The sequence below is a fragment of the Stegodyphus dumicola genome, chromosome 6 (genome assembly GCF_044657685.1).
Source record: "Stegodyphus dumicola isolate Sdum_Otavi_A_Nest chromosome 6, ASM4465768v1".
NCBI classification, from domain to species: Eukaryota; Metazoa; Arthropoda; class Arachnida; order Araneae; family Eresidae; genus Stegodyphus; species Stegodyphus dumicola.
In genome coordinates, this window is record NC_140773.1 from 20,544,654 (window position 1) to 20,556,790 (window position 12,137).

Genomic DNA, 12,137 nt, shown 5'->3' on the forward strand with positions numbered 1-12,137 from the left:
TTAGCTTGCAGTCTGATTCTCGCCGGACTTTCATATGGAGAGCTCCAGGTACCCGTTACCACCAAGAAAATATCAGTGAACGACACCGTTACGGTGGTGCAGGAGTGCTCGTTTGGGGTTGAATTATTCTGGGTTCTAGAATTGACCTGCATGTTCAAATTGGAATCATTACAAGCCAAATCTATCGGGACTTCATTCTGCAACAACATGTACGTTTGTTTCGGGGCGCCATGGGCGCACAATTTGTGTTTATGGATGGCAACGCCCGTCCTCACCGTACAAACATCGTAAGCGAATTTCTTCAATCGGAGGATATCACCCGTATGAACTGGCCAGCATTCTCACCGGACTTGAATCCAGTAGAGCACGTGTGCGACATGCTTGGCCGACGAGTTGCAGCCCGTCAAGCCTCCTCCTAGATGTCTACCGGAACTTCGGAGAGCATTGCTTTTTGAGTGGTGTAATATCCCCTAAGATCAGATGGATAATTTGATACTCAGCATGCCTAGGCGTTGTACGGACTGTATTGCATCGTCTGGGGGACATACAATATATTAACAATCATGCCAACCATGTAATATTGGTTTTCTGTAAATAGTTTTTTTTTTTTTTTTTTTTTTTTTTTTTTTTTTTTTTTTTTTTTTTAATTTGATCTAGGGAGAAAAAACCGCTAATCTTTTTAATAATATCAAACATATAGCATCTTTTTTTACTCTTTACCTTTTGTTTAATAAATAAGCTTTACAAATAAGTCAAATTTGTTTTGCTTCTAACTCTTCCTTTGCATGATTTTGCATTATCCTTAATTTATCGACATGAGTGTAATAAGCTACCTAATAAGAATTCGAAATTCTTGGAGAGGTTCCGGTTGTCCCGGTTTGTCCAACATAGTACTGATTCTAACGGTCTTTTTACAGTGATTCCCAACTAAAAGTAAGACTTCGGAATAAAAAGCATTGTCCTTCTACCTTTATAGACACATTTTCAGACCGCGAAGCCCGAATATATATTTTTTACACACACACACACACACACACACATATATATATATATATATATATATATATTCAAAATCAGTTTATACAGTTTACAGTTTCAAATCAGGAGTATACAGTTTCAAAATCAATATGATTTCAAATTATTCTTCAAAAAAATTACGAGAAGAAGATGAATATGGCAGTACTAACGCTACCGTTCGTGGAATATATAATCCTAGTTTTTAGTCATAGTTAACTGTCATGTTTTACAATCAGTAGTCCTGACTTTCATTCCGAAAGCCTACATTTTACGCTTCTAGTTTTTATTTTGTTCTTAACTTTTGCGTACAGAAGTTTATGACTCATGGAGGACAAAAAAAATTAGCATTTTCCTTCATTTTCATATAATAGCCCAAATCATTTGTAGTAATTAATTAACCAGTCTTTCTCATATTGTTTCAAACAAATCTATAGTGGGGCCATATATATCATATTAAAGGGATATAATATTTTAGATTCTCCTCGTGCTATAACTGTGTCATCATTCCGTCTCTTGGTCGGACGCGAATGCTTTAATGCTCATCTCTTGCACATTGGTCTCCGAAATTCTTTACTTGGAACTCTGGAATTGTTCCCTTTGTGACTTTGGATAGCCCATGGACACAGGGCATTTAACTTATTCATTTATCATTAACTTATAAATAAATTGTAATTAACTTAATAAATTTCATTCTGTGACTGTGAAGTATTTAAAAGGAAAACGATTAATGGCTTAAATTCCAAAAGTCATGCCTTTATATATGTTACGGTGAAACACCGAAATCTGGAAAATGTCGGCTTTCACCGGTGAATGTCAACATTCACATAGCCGCTTGGTGTATGTCCGAAATATTTTCCAAATACTCTTATTTCTGATTTACACCGGTCAATGTCGACATTCACCATGTACTAATGGTGAATGTTGAACATATAAGAATATTATATTTTCTTCTCCGCCATTCAGTCGCGAAAAAACGCACTTGAGAACTTAAAATAAGAACTTAAGAAATTAAAACACACAGTACATTCAAAATGAGAAAGTAAAATAATAGAAGTTAAAAACTTACTAAATTATGTGATTCAAAATTTATTTATTGCAATAACTTAAATTATACTATGACACTTTGAATTGCACAAGAGGCCCTTGCTTTTACAACTGCATTTATTTGTGGAACATTTTCTTTTGCAATGACAGCGTGTACATATACTCCCCTCTTTTTGACCTACACCAGAGCATATCTGTGATTGTCAACATACACCGGTGAGGGTCCGAATGTACAAGAATATAATGAAATATTCGATCTTTCACCAACGTATTTGGTGAATGTTAACATTCTCCGGTGAAAGTCGACATTCTCCAATTTCGGTCTTTCACGGTAACATATATAAATATTAATGTATCTATAAGGTAATTTCGTCCTCCTTTCTACATGCCTTCGTGTAACGGTAGCACACTCGGTGCGTATTTTAGAGTTCCAGGTTCGATTCCCGGCGATGGCTTTGCATATTTTTCACGTCTCCAAAATAAAAATGCCCACCAGCGGCCGAGCGGTAAAGTCGCTGAGCACTGGTAGTTCGGTCCGAGGTTCGAATACTGCGAACGGGCTGGCTGCATGGGTGTTTTCGTGGATTTCCCCATGTGTAAAGTGTATACAAGCCAGTTTCCCTTAGAAAGTCCTCCACGAAGGCATCCCTCCACTTAGGCAGATAGCCCTAGTGTGCTTTGCCATAATTAAATACACCACCACCAACAACAACAGCATAAAAATAACCTAATGACTCTACAGTGGCGCTCGAAGTAAAAGGTGATGGATGATGATTCTTCACCACCAGGATTTTGCGATTGAGTCATCTAATCCCCAGTCGCCTTTTAAAGGAGGGGGGTATGTAAAGGTTCAGGTTCGTGTCCCGGGGAGGGCAATGCTCATTTTTCATTTCTCGTGGTTCAAAATAAATTAATGTCACTACATTTCTAATAGGAAAATAAAATAAATAACATTTTTAATAACAATAATAATTATACTTAACTAAAGATGATTCTTATTTGGCAAACAATTAGAAACTTGCATGTATGGAAGAAGCTAAAAGTTTGCAAATCTTAAATGCTGAAATCAGTATTTTTCCTCAATATATGCAGAAATATTCATTTATTCTGATAAAAACTAATAATTCTGATAAACTTTGTGTGCAGCAAATATTTTAGCTGAAAATGAATTTTAAGTTTATTTTCTAACTCAAACACTGTCGTTATACATGAAATAACATTTGAAATTTTTATTCTGATTTTCTTTCAGCGCAGCTGTCACCACCCGTTGTCGTTTTCAGCATTTCTCACCCATTACAATAACTTGACATCACTTCGTATAAATGTATGAAACACTCATTTCTAAGTTAAGAAACTTATTTAATTACTCGTTAAGCAAAATATGCAGCATTTGCTTAATTTAACTTAATTTCAAAAGAAAACATGATTCTAGTTCATTGACTTCCTAGAAAAGTAATCTGACATCTGCTAGGTGGAAGGAATTCTTATTTATAAGTCTAAGATCATTCTTATTGATTTCTGGTATTACATGGAAGTTTCTTTCCGTCTAATTAAAGATCTATTAATAACGTGTTTTCTTTCGTCTTACGCCTAACTGATCAGAAATTGTGAAAGAATATTTCCTTTGCAAGTATTAATTATGGATATTCATGGACATGTCAAAAATATCGTCTGTTGAAGTTAAAAGTTGTAGTAAGGTGTTCATAAATTAACCAATAGATTTTTATGTGGTATATGTATATATAAAACTTATTTCAATAAAAATAGTTCCTAAAGTAAACTCTACGAGCGAAAGTACTGTTTCCGATCCATGCTTATAGTAATTATTGAGTTTATACAATAATTTTTATTCTAAAAGTACATTTGTCCTAACTAACTGGAGGGAAGCAATTCGTATAGGACAAATTTTTTGAAGCCAGACTTCTTTTCATAAAAATGGAATGGTCTGGTACACTTCGGAAAAAAAAAAAAAAAAAAGTACAGCTCCTATAATTTCCCGTTTTACTGGGCTGATTGACAAAATTCAAATTGCATTTTTCATGTCTCGAAAGCGCAGCTTGGGATATGTATTAGATTTATATACAGCACTGTTCTAATATAGGTATTTTGACACAAATTCGGACTTTTTCTGAAAGGACATGCCAATTTGATTCGAATATTTTGATTCTGCGACTCAAATTATACCAAACTTCCGAATTTTGTAAAAATCGCACGAGTAGTTTTTTAAAAAAATTGCCTCTAAAACTTTTAGCTGCTCAATGTTAATTGAATCTGATATATATATATTTGTTATTATATGTCTTTTCTTATTAAACTTACTTGATTCCTTCTTGCAGTATTCAAAATTTAACCTTAGTCCTAATATAATTCGCATATTTTTTATTATTAGTTATTCAAATTTGTATATTTAAATATTTTTTATAAATTTTTCGAAAAAGATTTTTTTATTAAAAACCTACAAAATTTTTAACATTGTTTTGTTTTAAAGTAGATGTATTTCTAGGCACATCTGCAAAAAATTAGAGTTTTTTATTTAAAATTTTCTAAGATATACATGAATTTACATATTGGAGCGTTTTGAAATTTGGCATCTTTTGTTGAGCGATAATAACGCCAAACAATAATACGCACTTAGTTAAAATTATTTGAAAGTATAAAGGATGACATTTTTTCCACTCATTTACAACGAAAAAAAAAGAAAAGGAGAATGGGTTGCTATAAATATACGAAGTTCGCCAAGTAAATTATTCTTGGCGAAAACTGATAAAAATTCGCCAAAATAAATTTTTGAATTTCTCCGTAAATTTCTCACCAAATTTTACAAAATTTAATATTTAGGCATAATTTGAGTCGCAGAATCGATATATGGACAAAAAAATAACATTTCTTTTCAGAAAAAGTTCGATTTTGTGTCTAAATACCTATGTTAGAATGATGCTATATACAAATCTAATATATATACCAAGTCGCTCTATCGACACATGAAAAATGCAATTTGAATTTCGTCAATCGCCAATAGAACGGGAGATACAGAACTGCCCCCCTTTTCCCCCGCAGTGTACATATTATTTTACGCATTAAATTATGATTTTAAATAAATTTCGCATAAAATTTGCTTGGGAAATTTATATTTTATTTTCTTTGTGTTTTCATTTAATTATCATAAAAGAAATAATACGCATCTATAATTATATGTCTGTAAATTTTAAGCAAAATGATAGTAACATAAAAATGACAAATGTACGAATGACCGCGTAAATTCATTTTAATTTCTCTCTGAGGAATTTAATTTAAAAAATTCTTCATTGTTGGCTGGTCTTCCATTTTTATTTTAGCCGCAGAAAATCAAGAATATTCAAGGAATTTTTCTAAAACAGTACAATTTATGTTTTTTTTCCTCTTCCGTTTTTATGCGATTTTAAGACTCAACCTTTAATTTCAGTATTCAGCATCTAGAACAAAGGGAAAAAAAAGATTTTTTTTTTTTTTTTTGTTTTGAAAAAAAAAAAAAATGAGTGAAATGAGTGAATTAATTAAATTAAATGAAACGCTGTAGTATATTATTAGCCCAAAGTAGCGCTACACCCAAAGGCCTGTTAGTCTCAAAACGGCATTTTGTGTCTAATCACTTTAATGTTCGATTCAAAGTGTTGCCACCAAATATTATTGCCCTGTATTATATTTAAAGAAACTAAATAATGAAGAATCTACATGAATGTATGTATGTTTCTCGCATTATGAAAAAAACAATGGTACCAGAGTTATCAAATTTTGAGTAACATAGTCCTCCAACCCAACATGGGAACCTGGAAGCAAGGATTTGGAATTTGTTTTATTGTCTATTTCATATTTTTGTCAAACATTGATGTATTTTTGCTGAAAAAACTAACGATTTCAAGGCGAGGAATGGCAGCACTGTAAGGAATGAAACATTTTTACCTCCAGCGCGCGGGACTGTCTTTCGGAAATTCTAAAGATAAACCGTTTTTAAATATTTTTAGCAGAATAATTTAAAGATAAAGATAATATAAAGATAATTTAATAAAGATAAAGATAAAGATAAATAAATTTCTATATAATCGAAAATAAAGATAAAGATATAAATAAAGAAAATAAATAAATTATCTATATAATCGAAAGAAACAATATATTTATCTTTAATAAAGATAAAGATAAAGATAATTTAAAGATAGAATAATTAATTTTTTTTAATTATTCTATCAAATTTTAATATTTTCGAAAAAGATTTTATTTACAAACACATCTTCGAGAATGTATCTAGAATTGTAATCTAAAATCTTCAGTGAATTTTTCATTTTATTTTATTATTTTTCGTTTCGTCAAAAGGCAAAGGAATACGAATATATATTATAAAATTATGCGACTTTTTCTTGAAGCGTATAACGGGTTGTTCCTTTCTGCAGAACCGTTTTAGAATATTCCAAAGTGGAATGGAGAGTCATTCGATTCAAACTGCAAGATGGTCGACGCTTTACAACATTTTTCACACAAAGGGAACGGGATTTCGCAAGTCTTCACGACTTTTGACCACTTTGTTACATTTCTTGGAATTCTTTTATGGCGAATCGGAAGGAAGGGGACGACGAAAAATACAGAAAATCAGTTGGAATTTTTTTATTTCTTAACATTCATTCCTTTTTGATCTTCCGTTGCTTCTTTGAAAAAGTAGTAAAAGGAAATCTTTTTTCCATCTTTTATATATAAATATGGGTGAAATAAAATTTTATATTTAACTTAAATCCTATTTTAGGCTCAAAACGTGTTTCATTTAGAATAAAAGGTGGTATTTATAAGTTATTTTATATATAAAGTCTTAATCCAAACATTTTAACGTTAAAAGGTAAAACACTTTACTCTTAACGCCCACCAGCGGCCGAGCGGTAAAATCGCTGAACACTGGTAGTTCAGTCCGAGGTTCGAATCCCGCGAACGGGTTGGCTGCATGGGTGTTTTCGTGGTTTTCTCCATGTGTAACGTGTATACGAGCCAGTTTCCCTTAGAAAGTTCTCCACGAAGCCATCCCTCCCCTTAGGCAGATAGCCCTAGTGTGCTTTGCCATATTCTCAATACACCAACCTTTACTCTTAACATCTTTATTCTGGTGGTGGTGTAATGTATTTAATTACGGCAAATCACACTAGGGCCATCTGCGTAGGGGGAGGGATGTCTTCGTGGAGGGCTTTCAAAGGGAAACTGGCTCGTATACAGGTTACACATGGGGAAAACCACGAAAACACCCATGTAGCCAGCCCGTTCGCGTGATTCGAATCTCGGACCGAACTACCAGTGTTTAGCGACTTTACCGCTCCGCCGCTGGTGGGCCCCATCTTTATTCAGAATAGATACGCTTTTTATATTTCCAGAGAAAAATAACATCATTTCTGATAATTCAGTCTATATGTTTTCAATAAGAAAATTCTTGTCTGCATAATTGCATGGTTTATTCATATTAGTGTTTTTATTTCCTAGGATCACGTATTGAAATTAATTTTTTATCCCCTTCTATAAATAATAAACAACACGTGATAAAAATTCAATATTTTGCAGAGTTTTTCTCCTCTTTTTTTATTGAAATCGATTTTTTTTAATTTCATACTGAAAGTTTTACATCTGTCTTTATTTTTAAGCCCAAACTGCGTTAGCCCAGAATAGCTATTAATTTCGTTTTGGCATTTTGCGTTCACTATAAATGTCGGTTCACTTTTAAAATTGTTGCCACCAAATATTATCGTCCTGTGTTACATTTAAAGAAATTAAATAATGAAGAATCTACATTAAATGTTTCTCGCATTGTGATAAAACAACGGTGAACAACCTAATCTTCCACTGAATATGAGCATCTGGAAGCCGTAATTTGAAATTTGAAATTTATTTTATTATCGATTTCATACTTTGTAACACTTTGACGAATTTTTGATTAACAAACCCAACGAGAAAAAGCGAGCAAAACTGTGGCAAAACTGTGCGATTCCCCCCCCCCAGCGTGTGAGACTGTGTATCGGAAATTCTAAAAATATGCTCGTTTTAAAATTATTTTGCGATATTGCTGTTGAATTCAGTTTTATGGTTTAAGGTCATGATATTTAATAAATGTAAGTAAGAGACTTCAGTACTGGAGTATAACCAGTTTGTAACATTTGTATAAATTAAAAGAAAATATTATCGGCATAAGCTACAAAATCATAAGTTAAAGTCAGTTGACACTGATTGTTACGATTAAAAGAATATTAGGAAATAAAATTAAGGGACAAAATTACCCTCGTATTATTCAAATTTATGTCTTAACTGACTCTTCGAGAAAGGATGTTAAAAATCCCAAATTTAAGTTCATCACGATCAGCTTTTAATGTATGAGAGTCAAACGTTTTGCAATTTATTTTTTATGATGAGCTTAAACTTTTGCTAAATATAACTGTAACTTTCGTGGTACATATAAGAAGTTAAATTCCTTAATTTTGTTTTAAAAAAAAGCTGTTTTGTTTTAAATTTAAAAATCCCGAAATCTGAATATTTGCGACATTTAAAACATTTTCGTACTCGGAATTACATATATACGGCTCAACGATTGTGGAAGAAAAGGATAGATAAAACGTTTCGTGGATGTGATGTATATTTAAATTTTTAAACGAATTTTAACTTGCCGTATATGTGACTGAATTGTAATATGTAGACTGAGGTCTGATGCGTTTGATTTATTTAGAACATAAAGAAAATGACGTTACAGATCCCACATTCATGTATATGTGACTGAATTGTAATATGTAATCTGAGGTCTGATGTGTTTGATTTATTTAGAACATAAAGAAAATGACATTACAGATCACATACTCATAAAATAATTATAATAATGATATGATTGTTTGTTCGAGAAAAATATTCAAGACTTTTCAAAGAATTAAATCTGGAATTTTGCATCGCATAAACTCCAAGGCAAAGGAAACAGCTCAGCTGGGAAATTGGACAGGTTCATTAAATATAGCAACAGATAAGAGGAACATGGCATAAAATGCTCCAGAGATTTAAAAAAAAAAAAAAAAAATGTGAGTTGCTTTGACGTATTGAAAGGATAACTCTCTTGACATTTGGGCACAGATGTAATAGCTATGTCACGAATAATCTTCTATCGTGAAAATAACATCCAAAACTGTCTTTCAGTGAAGTTTAAAACTATATGCATTTTTCAACGACAGCGACGTTTTACATTTTATATTCATGTAATATGCGGTTTTATGCTTTGAGGGATTTTTTCTAAGAAACAAGAATTGTTTAATACATAGCGAGGGAAAAATTACAGTCACAATTGTCTGAGAAAAGTACCAAAATAAAAGAAAAATGAGTCGGATTAATAATAGCAATACCAGAAGATATCATAGAATTTGGGAGTTGTACACAGCATTATGTAATATAATAGTATGTAATTAGGGTTACATCTGTAAGGTATATTTTAATTTCAAAATCCTTTCCTATCAATTCTCGCTTCCACTTACAAGTCCCTACCAGATTGAGTTCTTTAGAATGCAAATGAAAACGTATTTAAGAAAAGTTCAACTTACTTCGATAGCGAGTGCTAGAAATACTTAGTAGCGCGTGTTTACTTTCGGGCTAAGTCACTTTTGAAGCTGTTACGCTCATTCGTATATTATGCGCCTATTGATATTCGCCGGCTAGTTTAATTTAAGAACCACCTACGTTAGATACTTGTGTTTAGCTTCGGCTAAGTCTCTTTTAGTTAATGATAGTTTATAAGGTATTTCTCCCACTACCCCAGCGTGCCTTCGTGGTGTAACGGTAGCACGCTGGGCCAGTATTCCAGAAGTCCGTGGTTCGATTCCCGGCGAAGGCGTTTGCTATTTTTCACCTTTTCTGCATCTAAAAAATAATCCTAATGACTGTACAAGTGGCGCCCGAACTAAAAGGGTTGTGGATGATGATTCTCCGCACCCATGATTTGGCGACTAGGTCCCCTAAAACCCTAGTCGCTCTTTAAAAAGGGGAGTATATAAGGTATTTCTCCCACTTCCCTAGCGTGCCTTCGTGGTGTAACGGTAGTCCGCTGGGCCGGTATTCCAGAGGCCCGTGGTTCGATTCCTGGGGAAGGCGTTTGCTATTTTTCACCTTTTCTGCATCTAAAAAAAAAAAAAATCCTAATGACTCTACAAGTTTCTTATTTCATATTCTCTGTTAAGGCTCGAGTAGAGGCTTCCTGTAAGCCCGATAAGGGAACCGACTGTTCTTTTTATTTGAGTGAAATAAAGGGTATTATAACCATTCTCGAGCCTACGTCTTTAGTTGTTTGAGCTCAGCGATAAGTTGCTATACAGTTCACCAGGTTCCTTAACGTTCATCTTAGACAAGAGTAAAAAACCCTACATATCATTTGCATTAAGAAAAAAAACTTTTGTCAAGAACTAAAGTTTTTAACGGCCTATTTTACTGAAGTTTGATCTCAATGACAAAATTCAAGTTTATATATATATATATATATAATTGTGGAATGGCATCGTTCATTATAATCAGATGACGCGACAAGCTGTGAGGATAAATCTTTGACTTTTCCGATGATAGAAGGCAGACGATTCCGCCATTAAGACGATGACGCGATTCAAAGATATTTGCTTATAAAATACGATTCCTTCTCTTCATCGCCCACCAGCGGCCGAGCGGTAAAGTCGCTGAACACTGGTAGTTCGGTCCGAGGTTCGAATCCCGCGAACGGGCTGGCTGCATGGGCGTTTTCGTGGTTTTCCCCATGTGTAACGTGTATACGAGCCAGTTTCCCTTAGAAAGTCCTCCACGAAAGGCATCCCTCCCCTTAGGCAGATAGCCCTAGTGTGCTTTGCCATAATTAAATACACCACACCACCTTCTCTTCATCTGTAAATAATCTCATCTGTTTCCTTCTACTTATGTAATTACCTTGTAGTTTGTAGCAACTATTCATGTTTCATTAAATATTCAAGTTTTACATAAATCGGACTAGTTTATTAGCCTTTAGACAGCCACATCGGAAGTAAGTTTACAAACATCATATTCCTAGACAGTAAGTTCCGATTCTACATAATTTTATTTCTTCAAATTAAAGTACTTGACAGTACAGGTTGGTTTTTACGGCTTCAAAGTACAGTTTTTTGATCCGTGAAAATACATGAATTGTCTTGAAGTACAGGTTTTTTTTATTTAATTTTTTTTTTGCATTTATTGTTTTAATTATCAATCGCTAAATTAATTTTTGTCTTAATTTAGCACGGGTTCTTCCGCTTTAGTGTGTTTTTTAACTGCCCTTTGGATTGATAGTCATTTTGAATTAACGGAAGATATCATCCTTAATATTACTCTATAAATTATTGGTTCTTTGTACTATTGTATTTGGTAATAAACTCTGTATTATTGATGAAGTTTATTTTAGTGGTTAGGATAAAAATTTAAAGATTTTTAGTCCAAAGGGGCTTTGTCCCTGAGGGACTATTGTTTTCGTTTTGCGATTCTGCGTCGAATCACTCTGAATGCCTGTTTCCCTTTTCAAATTGTTACCACCAAATATTATCGCCCTGTATTATATATGAAGAAATTAAATAATGAAGAATCTGCATAAATGTATGTATGTTTCTCACATTGTGATAAAACAACTGTACCTAGAGCCACTAAATTTTGAATGATGTAATTCTACTGCGAATATGGCATCTGGAAGCCCAAATTTGAAATTTGTTTTATTATTGATTTCATATTCTGTAAAACTTTAACGAATTTTGGATTAACAAACTATAGGATTTTAAAGTGAACAATGGCAACATTATACAGAAAAACATTTTTTATCTCTAGTGCATGAGACTGTGTATCGGAAATTCTAAAGATAGGCTCATTTTAAAATTATTTTGCGATATTGCCGTTGAACTAAATTTTATGGTTTAAAAGCGAAGAACATGACATTTAATTAATAAAGGTAACAAACAAAATATTAAAAAAACTGCCTCTTTGGACGTAATTTAAAATCTGAAACCCTTCAGATGTTTTAAATTTTTTAAAATTTTTATCTGGTCTTTATTTTACCAACTCGC